The following is a 13,613-nucleotide window of genomic DNA, read 5'->3' on the forward strand; positions in this document are numbered from 1 at the left end:
ATGTACATTTTGCTAAATTGTTACAGCTCTCACATTCGTGCCATATTCAACAAGACGCATTTCCACGTTTCATTCTTTAAAAGGAGTCAATACTGTATCAGGACTCTCTATGGACACTCCTTCTCCTGAGGTTTCACCACCCTTGCACGTCAAAGTGGAGGTCGCAACCATTGCCATGGATGCTCCACACTCCACCCAAAACATATTTTCTTGTTCACCTTGTAATAGGTACTTCTTGTCACACCTCTAATAGGGAGGCTCACAGTGGAGTTTAGCCCATAAAACCACCAAAGTAAATAAATATGAAAACACTGCAATATTCGATCTGCAATCCTACAGTATGAGTGAATGCTAGCCAATAGTAACAGCAAAGGGAGTATTCCACATCTTGGCCTTGGCGGTTCCTCCATTATGGCAGAGGAGCATTGCCCCACCTGGTGCTAGTGCAGTAGGCACACACATCAATAAAAACGGTAATAAATACCATTTTATTATAATGTGTCCCATGCTCGCGTGGTTACAGCGTTGGGGCAGGGGGCGGAGCTGATTAGTGCAATTGCAGTATTACCTCAACCCCTGCCAGTGCGCATGCCAAATAGGCCGGCTGTCTAGAACTGGCTAATCTGACACGTGCACCTAGAACTAGCAATCCAAGGGCTGAGAAACAGACGAGGAATTGCAGCCACAGGCCCCCAGCTTCAAAATGAGTGCTGGGTTAGCCAGCTCCAACTAATTTTAATGTTGCTGGCCACCACTGCATCTTGGAGATGCTAGTTAGATGGTTTGATGCATGTACTAATGCAGACATATTCTGCAAATATGCTGGGCTACTGTACACGCAAAACTAAACAAGGCCGTGGATTGTGAATGTAGTACAGAATCTTAATTCAACAATGCATGAAAAACCAGCATTTCTTGGGGGCATTTGGCACAGCACAACAATTTCCCCACAGTAACCGCATGCCACTCTAGATGAATACCGTTCACTGCTTTACGTGCCTCAACTGCTCGTTTCCGCGCTGGAAAATAAAAGGACTTCAGAAAACATTCCCTGTTAAAGGCAAAGTGGTTCACTTAGTTTACATTGGTTAAATCATTTCCAGCTGAGGCTATTTTCATTAGACACTGTCCACTGCACAGTTTGGGTGGATTACTTAATGCTGCACAGTTGCAAATGTACCTAATCTTTGCAGGGGAAAATTGAAATACATTTTAAAACAGTGGCATGCGAAGTAGGTCTCGATATATTATACATATGTAACAAAGCAATAAAAAGAAAAAACAGAGCGAGAGTCATGCACTCAGATAATGATCAGCCTAACTGGTTGAACAGTCAATTTTGCTCGCCTTCTGTGGGACTTTTGTTTATTCATAAAGGGAAACATCCTAAAAGCAATCAAGGTTAAGAATACTACGAGTCTGATAATTTCAATTAGGGCTGTGCGGAGCAAAAAAATAAAGAGAAATAAGTAACTTGACTTCTGGTTTTAGGCTCAATACAAATATGTGCCGCAGAGCTTATTACATTAGGATTTTTTCTGTTTATACAATAAATAATTTCTTTTTTCTTGAACGAACAACAATGAGAAAAATATTTGTTTAGGAGGAAAAACGGTTACTTGGCATGGACGACAAGATTTTCCACCGAGAACCCACAGTCAAAAAATACATAAATAAAAGAAAAAGGCTAACTCTAGTACAGTTTTTAGCAATAATTTATAGGAATCTGCCTACATCAGGAAGCTAAAACAATTGCTGCTGCACTATTTCGTAGATCCTATCAGTTTCTTTTACTCAGAGGACTATCTTTTTTCAGCGTCTCCAATGATACAATATCAATACCATTTGCATTGCAAGGGCTAAGCTGGAAGTATCCAAGTCCTTAAAATACCACAAAAAAGGAGAAAAACAGATCATGGGTGTGAGAAACTGGGTTGTTGGTGGAGGGTAGAGTGACAAGCAACAGCCACAATCCCGGTCAGACTGAATCACGAAAAGACACTAAACTAACCTGTGCTTAACCTTCCGGTAGCTTGGCACAAAAGCAGTCAGGCTTAACTTGGAGGCAATGTGCAAGGTATTTTATGCAGCACTTAAGCAGTAATAAAGTGACACCACAACACAAGAAAAATCCAACACCAATTTAGAAAACTAGAGTAAAATGTAATAAATTATTTGACACCAAAAAGCCATAAGTCCAATCAGTAGAACCGGAGATGTGAAATATTAAAGATTTATGGTAAGTGTAGAGCCTAAAAGCACAAAGCGCCACTCAGGCCAGCAGCGATGGAGTGCAGGAGAAATACAGGGAACAGGTTAGCCCCTCTGAAAAAGTTCCCTTGTCAATGTCCGGCACGAAGAGACAATTCGTGGTGGAGGCTGCATGGAGAGCGTTGCAGATGTTAGTCTCTGTAGTGAGACGAGCAGGTCATGCATCGCAAATGATTATCGCTGGAAATTCACAACTACAAAAGAGTAGCGCCGCCCAACCTCCGGGATGTGGGCTAAATGGCTGTGTAAGTGGTTAACTGTGAGGGGGTGAGAGAACAACTCTGCACTCAGGGCTCCTGTATTCAGTAAATACGCTGTAATTGACTCTGCAATAAAAATTGTTTAACAAAAAAAAAAACGCTGGAAATTCACGTTGAGGGACTTGCAGACTGTTGATGCTGTAGTGCGAAGTGCAGATCTTGGTTGCAGGTCGTCAATCGCAATCTGCCGGTCGCAAATGGCAATCTGCAGCACAAAGAGTCAGGTTCACCGGAGCTTTGCACTGCTAGTCAGCATGGACTGCAAGATCTTCGCACAAGCTGGCTTGTTTGCGGACGGAAATTGCTAAAACCTTAAAGATTACTTATTTTTTTCCATGAAGGGCTCTACTGATGCCACACCAAGGGGCCGGGACCAGTGAGGCCTCTCTTGGGAATCAGGCGCTCAGTCCAGCAGAGCTCAGGCAGGTCCAGTTGCAGGTCTAGGCAGCAGGTCAGCTCGGCAGATGCAGGGAGGCTTCTGGAGCTTGCAATGTTCCTGTAGCTCTAACAGAAGGCCTGACAGCTGACCCTTGGAATCACTTCCTTCAGCCTGGGATGAAAGGTGCAGGTCCAGTCTTCATTCTCAGCAAGCAGGGCAGGCCACGAGCAGCTGGGAAGTAAGGCATCCATCTGTAGCACCCATAGGTTCTGGAATGTAAGGAAGAGTGGGTGTGAGAGCCCAATATTTATAGCTGGTGCCAGCTTTGAAGTGGGACTTTTGACCAACCAAAACATGTAGCCATGTTTGCTAACATGTGGGCGGAGCCAAAGTCCCTCTATAGGGATGACCACATAATTGTCTGGCGACCACTGTGCTTTCAAGCTGCACCACAAAAAGGAAGGTGTAGGTTATGTGAAAGGTACATTTTGTCAGTTCGAAATGGCAGTTTAAACTGCCTAAAGCCAGAACGGCAGGCTTGAGACATGCTCAAAAGGCTACGTAAGTTGGTGCCACAATAAGTGCTGCAGGTCCACTAGCAGTATTTAATTTACAGTCCCTGGGTACATGTAGTACCACTTTACTAGGGACTTGCAAATAAATACAATTGCAAATTGGCCAATTGGGTGTAAGCCAATTTATCAAGTTTAATGGAGAGAGCACAAGCACTTTAGCACAGGTTTGCAGTGGTAAAGTGTACAGAGTCTTCAAAGCAAACAAAAATAGATTAAAAAAAAAAAACTAGAAGGGTCAAGGCTAAAATCTGGGGAGTTGCCCAAGTCCAACAATTAGCATAGGGGTGAGGTGAAAGTCAGGAATACCTATTTTAGGATCTTGGGTTGGATATGTTCAATTTTTGACTACTGTTACTATTCATAAATGGAGGTTGGAATCCCAGAAGATATTAGGCATCTAATTTTGTTATTAAACATGTTTTTTAAATATGTGGATTTGAAGGATTGTCCATCTTGTTCAGAAGATGACTTGAACCATGAATCAGGAGGTCTCTTTTGGATGTGTTAATAGAGATAAAGTTTGTCAAACAGCAAAACCTGCCCTTTTTTCTTCTAATCCACTTGCAGAACGAATTTAAGCTTTAAATAATGCCTAAAGACACTCTATAAGCAAACTAGAGAAATGGGCAGATTTCAGAAGTTTTGTTTGTGTCTTCTCCCTAACAAAACACCCTTTTTAATATCTACGTGGGCCGACTGGCTGCACTAATAAGACCTTATGGGCTCTAACTAACTTCTTATGTGGACGATAGACAAATGGTGTTGTCCGTACAGCGAAGCAAGGAACTGGAAACTGGGCTAAAATGCTGCGAATGCATGAAAGTCATTGCCGGCTGGATGTCATCAAATTGCCTAAAACTTAATGCAGGCAAGACAGAGGTCATCATTTTCGGCAATAACATCTGGACCCCCTGATTGGTGGCCTGAAGAAATGGGAGTTCCCCCGGCCCCCACCAGGAAAGCTAAGAATTTAGGAGTGATTATGGACAATAAATTAACTTTTGGGAAACAGGTTAGTGGAGTTGTCTCTACAAGCTTTTACCTCCTCAGAGTTTTGAGGAAAATAAAATTCTTTTTACCAAAGGAAAGTTTTAGGACGGCAGCCACCGCGCTAATCTTGTCCCAGCTGAATTATTGTAACAGTCTCTATGCGAAAATTCATAAGAAACATCTATACAGACTCCAGCTGGTGCAAAATGTGGCAGCCAGGCTGAATACTAGCACACCTAGATTTGTCTCTGTTAGGAAGGAAATTAAGCAGCTTCACTGGCTACCAGTGAAACAGCGTTCTCACTTTAAAGCACGGTGTTTAAATCACTGGCAGGCAGGGGCCCTGATTATTTGAGGAAACGTTTTCAATGGGAGATCACTGCGATCAGCAGAGGCAAAACAAGTGGTGGTTCCTCATGTTAAAAAAGCCACTTGGGGTGGCAGAAGTTTTATTGCTGGCGCTGCTAAAGCATGGAACAATCTGCCATCCTATCTCAGGAATAACACAGAGCTCCTTTCCTTCAGGAGGGGGCTCAAAACTTGGTTGTTTTCCGAATAGCCTGTTGAACTATAGCTCTTTGGTATCCAGTTAAGCATCGGTTAGCGCCAGGACACCTTTGGGTAGAAGTGCACTTTAGAAGCTTATGAACATAACATAGTTCAGGAAGAATCACACAAATCACCAAACTGCCCCCAAAGTGGGCAGCTTCTCTTATGGCATTATCAGTTGCCTTCCCCTAGTTTTTCATCTGTGGCTGGTAATTGAAATTTCAGAGGTTGGCATCAATATCTGCTTCCAGATATGGCGGAATGGCACAAAAATGATTTGTCCAGCTCTTGTTCAGCTTAAGATTGTTCTGGCCCATACAAGCCACAAACACCTTCAGAAAGGTCTTAACAGTGAGAAACAATCACTAGTGGCACAGGGTCACATGCAAAATGTGAATGTCATTGTGTGGAGATGGAGGCTGGGCTTTAATTGCATACGAGGTCCATGTAGGTCTTCAAATGAGACCTATCTTGCTGATAACAATGTTTTACAATCTCATCCTCTGTTGTCTCACTGCTAACATTAGCCGAATCCTAATCCAAAATCAAATTGTAACCCAGCATCCCAGTCTAACCTTAACTGTAACTCCACATCAACTCAAGACTCCAATCCTTGGTTTTTTCTAAAATCCCTCTTACTTAAACCCAATCCTAACTCTGATTTTCCTTTTTCGACTTTTATGTGTTTTGTTGATTTTATAAAGTTTTCATGGGGAAAGAGGAGGCTAGATGGCAGGATAACATTCATGCTTTCTTTCATCATCACACAAAGAAATTACTCGTGTCTGGCAGCAAATAATGTATATACCTATTTTAATATTAAGATGTTCTTATTCTGCAAACCAGCTATTCACACATCAAATCACTAAGTGCACGGAGTATTAAATTGATCACCAAAGTCAACGGATTCAAGGTTGAAGGATCATATATGATGAAGAGATTGCCCTGTGAGCTACATTAATACAGATACATCTAAAAAGAATGAACAGAGTCAAATTAAGTTATGCTCTGGCTGGAGTAGACAAACGTGCTTTCTTCTTTCAATGAGGTTAGCACATTAATTCAACTACAAGAGATGGGTACAAATTTTCAATGTTATTCTAAAATTCACAGCTAATCAGTAAAAATAAGCTTTTTGTTCTAGTGTTTCCCTTCCAGAATTGCAAATGTTTGATTCAGATGAGTTGCGTCAGGTGCTTTTCGAAGATAGATTTTCTTTTTCCTAAAGACAGAACCAGGTTCAGGAAAGCAACATCTTTTTTCTGGCTTTGGGAGGGGGAGGGGCGGGGGGGGGGGGGGGGGGGAAGCATGGCACGGTGTACATGGTTGCCCAAAGATCTACTTACAGTTTTTTCTTTAAAGTCTCCAAAAATTACCAGAGTCATTTTAATCCCTTAAATCTCCTTAAATTATCATCTGATGACTATTGATAAAACAATCTCAATAAAGTGCTGGGAGACTGGGTCTGAATTTTATGCCATTATTGATCAGCTTTATTTTGCACATCACAAGATTTTCTTTGGAAGAAGAAAGACAACAAATGTCAATATTAGTGAATGCTGATTAAAGCAACTACTTTCTGAATAGGGAACAGAGGATGTGATCTATTAATGTACAACCAAATCTGGAGTGGAGTCTCACTCCAGTGCCAGACGCACAGCTGAATCAGTGACTTCTAACCGAAGATTCCACACATTTAATATTGGTTTCCTTGTATTCCAACTTCTTTATCAATTTTGCTCATCTCAGTTCATCATGTCACATAAGGGACAAAGCATATTTTTAACATCAAATACATCAGTTTTGCCTTTCCAGGTCTTTTTCTGAAGCAAGAATTAATACGCAATCATCCTTAGTTAAAAAAAAAAAGTACTTCCCAATGCATTTCGGGCATATTTTTTGCCCTTTGTCAGGGGTTTCACTAAAAATAAAACATTGACATTTAGATTGTATATCCAAAACGTATTGTTTGCAAGCAACAATGTTACTCCCAACCCCTTTTTATGATTTTAGCTTTACCCCATAATCAACCTTATCCCTCTAGTTGCGTGATTACACTCTACCCGGTAACCAGACAAACTTCCTCCAAATTGCTTACTCTCTGCCCTATTCACTTTCCATATACCGTTAATAACCCTCCAAGAATAGTCCCCCACCAACTTGTACCAAACCCCAGTGAAGTCAGTCCACTCTCCCAGCAACGTTAACATGGAGCACGGGCTCCTTCTGAATTGGGGCATTATGGGAGTTGTAGGCAGGAAGAAGGATGGCGTTTGTATATTTGGGGAGGGAGTAGGTAGAGTGTTGTAGTGAGGGTGAGAGCAAGAAGAGTGGGAATGAGCCGCTACCGACAGTAAATAAATAAACAGTGGCATAACGTTGATTATGGGGTAAAGTTAAAATCATGAAAAGGGGTTGGGAGTAACATTGTTGCTTGCAAACATTACGTTTTGGATATACAATCTAAATGTCAATGTGGCTTTATTTTTAGTGAAACCCCTAACAAAGAGCAAAAAATATGCCCGAAATGCATTGGGAAGAACTTTTACTATGGATGATTTGCGTATTAATTCTTGCATCAGAAAAAAGGCCTGGATATTTATATCTGATGTATTAGATGTTAAAAATATGCTTTGTCCCTCATGTGACATGATGAACGGAGATGGGCAAAATTGATAAAGAAGTTGGAATACAAGGAAACCAATATTAAATGTGTGGTATCTTCTGTTAGAAGTCACTGATTCAGCTGTGCGTCCGGCACTGGAGTGAGACTCCACTCCAGATTTGGTTGAATGTCTACACGTGGTAACAGTGCGGATCACGATCTGGGCTGCACGCTAAAAAGATCAAACGGAGTACATTTTGTGAAACTAGAATAATAGGTGTGCACTTGGGACACCCTCTTTTTTTTAAATCTATTAATGTACCACATATGCCAAATACACAATGCATTACTGGAAAAATGCATTTAGTTACGACACCATTGGCGACAGTCTGTGTCTTGTTTTATGTATTTGAGAGCTCAAATAAATCTTTCCTGTTGGTGCTGAGCATCTAAAAAGTTTAGCTTTCTATTCTTTGAAATGGCAAGATCTGAGCCAAAATGTTTGCACAATGTTAATTCGTACAAATAGCACCACATTTATCATTTGATAAATTTTATTGCTCGTAATCAAAATTATACACTGGTTTTTATGATCTTCATCTGTACCCTCAATAATATATACTCAGATATTTTTCCAAAAACTGACCTCGTTTGGACATGTAAGGGAAACGTATTTGTCTATCAACTATTTGACACAGTGGATGGCCGATTTGGGATTTTCTAATGTATTCCCTCACACTGGAGTGTAAAAATATTGCATACTGTACAATATAGATGATCCTTTCATTGTGACAAACCTTTTCAGTCCTCGAAAATTCTTCTCTTCCTAAACAACCACAATTAAGTCAAGGTCAAGATACTTGACCTCCTCATTACACCCAAGTGGTAAGTAAAAATCTTTGCCAGTTAAAATGTCTAATTTTCTAGAAACTCTGCAAGCATGGATCCCTTGGGTGCACTGCTGTCACTGACCTGGTTCTGACCTCTTCTGTGTTTAATGTACTTGTGCGTAAAAGGAACTAAAATCAGTCCATGGACGAAAAGCACCGAAATTAAATATGGCAAAGTGGACATTGGTGTTTTATGTTAGTAATCCAAGCATTTACTCAGGCAATACTTGAATTTTTTGTATTTGTATTTTGAATTTGAATTTTAGCGCTTGTAAAACGGTTTCTCCCTGATCGGCTTCTGAAAAATTGGTGGGGCAGGGGAACAGTCAGTGACAATCTGTAAAGGGGATCCATGCCATGCGCAAAAACTCACAGCCAGTTCTGGCTTACCAGTCAACAGCATTTCACATGCAGAGATTGTAGAGCTCCATTCCTAATGGAATAATCATTTGGCAATGCAAAAAGGTCTGGCTTTAAAGGACTGATGTATGGTAATGTGAAGCATTACAAGTAAAAAGCATATGTATTTGTGGGGAAGCTGAGAACTGTAGAATATTATTACTGTAGAATAAAAGGTAAGAGACAGTTGCACTGTCAAGCCAGACCTAAACATCCATGTAGTTTAATGACTGTTGTCCTCCCATTTGTGCTGCTGCCTGAGAAAGACAAACACCATAAATGATCTAGTTACCTAAGATGGCATTACAAAGTCATGAGCGTGCCCCTGAAAGTTCAAGCTCAGCCACCTGTATAAATAAACAAAATTATCACAGCTGGTTGGGGGCACTTTGTGTGGAAGCACACAACTTTTCCGCATTCAAAACATGTAGTTCTTGCCTCCAACATGTAGGTGGAGTCAAAGTGCCTCTGCGATGGCGATGCTCACATCATTATATGGCAACAGCTGTGCTATCAAGCCACACCATAAAAAGAACAAGCATTGGCATTGCCAAAACGTCTTGCCTTTGGGACCTTGCAATTATTTAGCCATGCAGCACATTATCCTGGTTGCTACAACATCTACTGTTATTTCACGTACCACTACTGAATGACCACACGCACCACTACTGAATGACCACACGCACCGAAGGATTGGTTTCTGTGCTATTTAATTAAAATATGATAAAGTCTCTTAAAAATGCAAAAAGGTGAATATCTTCAACAAAGAAGCTATGACACTAATAGACACAGAGATGCTTACTGATGCATTGTTTGTCGCTGTCATATTCAGAGAAAAAGCAATATATATTATCATACACTGGAAAGTGTTCACCTGAAGGAATAATCGAGGTACGATATCATGAACTGAAATATAATAAAATGTATAGATAGAGCTGCATTTTTGATCTGTATGTTTTTGCCTTTAAGAACCTATGCTGGTGATAAAAATTATGTTTTAATGATTTGTATTTAATGAATACAACATGTATAAGGGAATGTGAATACACTTTGGTGTTTGTATGCTTTAGGTTAGAATATTCGTGGAAAGTCACAAGTCATTATGGCTTGCATCTGGAGGAGGGTCTGTGCATTTATGTCCCCTTTCACTGGGGTCAAGGACACTCAAGAGCATTATTTTACAATGATTCCTAGATAGCTATTTTAAACTTATTTTGCACAAACAATTTCAAAGCCTGGCACATTCTCTAGAAACAGAGGCACTTATGGTGACTTTGGGAGAAGTTGAAGGGTAGGCCTGTGCAGAGCCCTCATACTCCCAGATAGGGAGCCCCAAAGCAAACTAATAATTGCGCCTGTGTGGGGGTCTCTGAAAGCAGCGACTACACCCATGAGCTACACGCTGTGTAACTACCTCCCAGGGCAAGGGAGCTACTCAGGTCTAGTTTCCCGCTGGGGTCCTCCTTATACTGGACAGAGGATCAGAAAGGGACCCCTGCCTCATCAGTGAGAAATGTCCGGGATGTGACATCCTGAAGTATATAGTAAAGCATTTACAAAAAGTCTCATAATTTCAAAAGTTCGACCTAAAAACTATCAGCTCCATCAGCCAAAGAGCTGCTGGCTAAAACGTATGGGTCACGTGACACAGGACAATTTGGCAGCATTGCTACCTGGTCTGGATCCATTAAAAGAAACAGACCAGGTGCATGGTATATCTAATGTCTTATTAGCACAGAGTACATTTTAAAGGATGTTCACAAGTAGCCTACGTGTTCAGAATGACAGATAAGTGTATTTAACATAGTAGTCCATATCTTGTTTATGCGGCTAAATTCACGTCTTATCCCAAAATTAGTAGAGAAAGGCAGTAGGTTTTGTAGCGACTGTCAGCATTTAAGCTATGTTAATGTGTGTTTTATCATGGTTTTGTAAAAAGTTATTGTTGTGGGAGTTGTTGGACACTCGCCAAAATATAAAAGAAAATTAAATGAAAGCAAAAATATGTTTTGGTCTCAAAAACAAACATTGTCATGGTAGTCTATATTATTAAAGGGAACTACTTTTTTGTGGGGGTGTACTCCTTGCGAAAGAGCAGAATGCCATCAGTCACAGTGAAGTTAGCCACTAGCTGAAGTGGGCTGACTCATTGCTCCGAGCTCTATGTTGATGTTGGCAGAACAGCACGAACGACAACAACAGGCCAAATGGAATAAGAGGGCTGGCTCAGAGCTAATGTTATATTTTTAGTAACATCAAATAGGTATGACTTATGCCAGGCCTAGAAAATATGCTGTGTGGGTTGCTTTTGATCCTCAATAAATAAACAGTATGTGGTAAACTCTCTTGCAATTATATTTCTGAAGATTTCTGGTAGTACATGCTGGTTTAGCACAAATGATACAAGTGCCTTTTTAAGGCTACATGTGCAACTCAAGCAACATCAAATTGTCCCAACAACGGCCTTCTACACACGGGATTAATGGAAGACAAATCATTAAACACACCACAATGATACATAAAATGCTTTAAGTGAAAAGTAAAAATGGACTTCAACACGAGTGAGCAACTGCAATTCAAAAGCTAACCGGCCAGGAGCACATTTTTATTTTCAAATGAAACCCCTGCACTAAAAGACATAACGATGCAATACTTAAAATGTACATCACAACTTCAAATGCACGTGTGGTATGTAATGACAGGAATCTCAAACACAAGCGTTAAAACAAACTGACAACGCACAGGCTTCTTGGCCTCCTGTGATTCGTAATTAATGGGTGAATAATACCCGTCCATCAAGGTGTACATATACAATTTGCTATAGCACTACGACCACAGACATATTTCTAAAATAAGAGTAGAGATTGTACCCAAAAAAAATGAAATTATAATAAGCAGCAGTTTTATAAAAAAAAAAAGAAGAGGCGTGCCTCAATGGAGGAGGCCTTACAGAGGAACAACGAATGGTAAATTATGCAGATTTCGAGAGCAATAATACAGAGTGAACTTGGTCTAAAAGCAGGGTTAGCCCCTTCACTCAATAGCTTAGTTTGTGTTTCTAAATAATATACTTCTTTTTCGTATAATGAAAAACATTAACTATGTTCCATTCAGTCCATACGTGGCTAGATCATCCTAGTAGACAAAACCCAATGCATAATTCGGTGAGATATTTCTATGGAACGAAAAAGACTGAATTAATGAAGTGCTTGCTTCTTTGAGGAGCATAGAGCTTGTGATGCAGTGACTGACAGCGGCTGAATTACTATTCTGAGGAAGAATGATGGGGTAATGTTTGTGGCGACTTACAAAAGCTATTTTGAGGCTCATTTCGAAAGGAGAGTGGGTGGTTGGGAAGATATCTTAAAGCAGCAGGACACTACTATTCGCATTTGCAAAGCTCGAAAGCTCTAAAAGAGTGATGCACTTTTCCCAATTCCCAGCATTCCTTTTTGGGGGGGAAACTTGGCTTTTTGGGTATAGCGAATTTGCAACGCGCCTTTGTCTATAAGCGAGCTCCACCTAGCAGTGCTGAAGGGGCATTTTATTGTATTAACTAATTTGACATTGCATGGAAACAACCAGTACGTGAATAGGGAAATCATTGCCAATTGAACATGCACGTCTTTCATCTCATCCTCAGCAGATGTCACTCTCTGTTCAATAAAATACAGTTTCCTAAAAAGCAACTTTCTTCCATAGACTTTCCATTAACTCATCCTCTGCAAAACTGCATCATCTTCCCAAAATAATGTGCTGCGGTCACTTTAAGGGGTTTACCCTCTTAATCACCAGACCTAACCCGCATTCAAGGGGCAACTGGGTGGCAGTCCTCTCAAGATGAGAACGTATTTTAAACCCTGACCTTTTGAGGTAGAGAGTCACCTAATTTGCCACCCACCTAAAAGAAGGCAAAAAATAAAATGTAAAGAAAATAAAATCAAGGGTAGGTGACAGAGACAGTCAATAACCAATGTTACCGACTTACCATGTATATCCCTACTTTAAGTTCAATTTTAAAAAAACGTATGTGAAGAAATTGAATTTTCCCAACATATGGCGGTTAAAATATTGTAAGTGGAACTGTTCCCTCCAAACCGTACCACGTTGGCTTTTTCCAAGCCGAAGAAATTAAATAAAGCAAGAATTCCACTTCGTTTTCATATCAGGCGTTGGAGAATGGCAAACTGCCGCAATTTCAAGCTTGAGGAATTTCCATCCGCTCCAGGACACGAGTGGGCACTGGTGTGTTAAATATGCCTCCTGTGTACTGCCTGCAGAGTCCCCGGTCACTCACCTGCCCTTGTGCCGCCGCTGAGCGTGGAAATCCGGCAGTTATTCCCGCAGCAGCATCCCGGGCATGGTTCTGCGGTTCAGGGTAGGCAAGCGCTGGGCTTGCAGTACCGCTACTGCCCGTCTCCCTCCGCTGGCTTCTGCCTTCTGAAACCCGAGCCTGTTACTGCAGCAACCCCCGATAAACACTACGGAAGCCGGTGGGCGGACAGACTTGTTAAAAGCGAACGAGCTTTTTTTGTGTGTCCTGAGGGGCAACCTCTTTGTTCACAGCTGAGTGCAGGCGCGCAGTTGCAAACCCTGCTTCGGTGATCATGGTCTTTCTTTTTGATTACGAGGAACACAGCGGGGTATATGATGTCCATAGAAAGAGAAGAAGGTGGTTTTATTTCTGCAGAGTAT

The 13,613-nt window shown here is 41.0% G+C and overlaps 1 protein-coding gene across 1 annotated transcript in view; it reads right to left on the bottom strand.

Moving 5' to 3' along the window:
• PKIG (cAMP-dependent protein kinase inhibitor gamma) overlaps window positions 1-13,368 on the bottom strand; it is a 572,021-nt gene extending 558,653 nt beyond the window's left edge. Inside the window, exon 1 of the mRNA XM_086932556.1 lies at window positions 13,216-13,368. The gene's annotated coding sequence lies outside the window, so the exon portion shown is untranslated. The remainder of the gene's footprint in view (window positions 1-13,215) is intronic.
• Between the last annotated feature and the right edge of the window lie 245 nt (window positions 13,369-13,613).

The sequence above is a fragment of the Lissotriton vulgaris genome, chromosome 7, assembly GCF_964263255.1.
Source record: "Lissotriton vulgaris chromosome 7, aLisVul1.2, whole genome shotgun sequence".
In the NCBI taxonomy this organism is placed as follows: Eukaryota; Metazoa; Chordata; class Amphibia; order Caudata; family Salamandridae; genus Lissotriton; species Lissotriton vulgaris.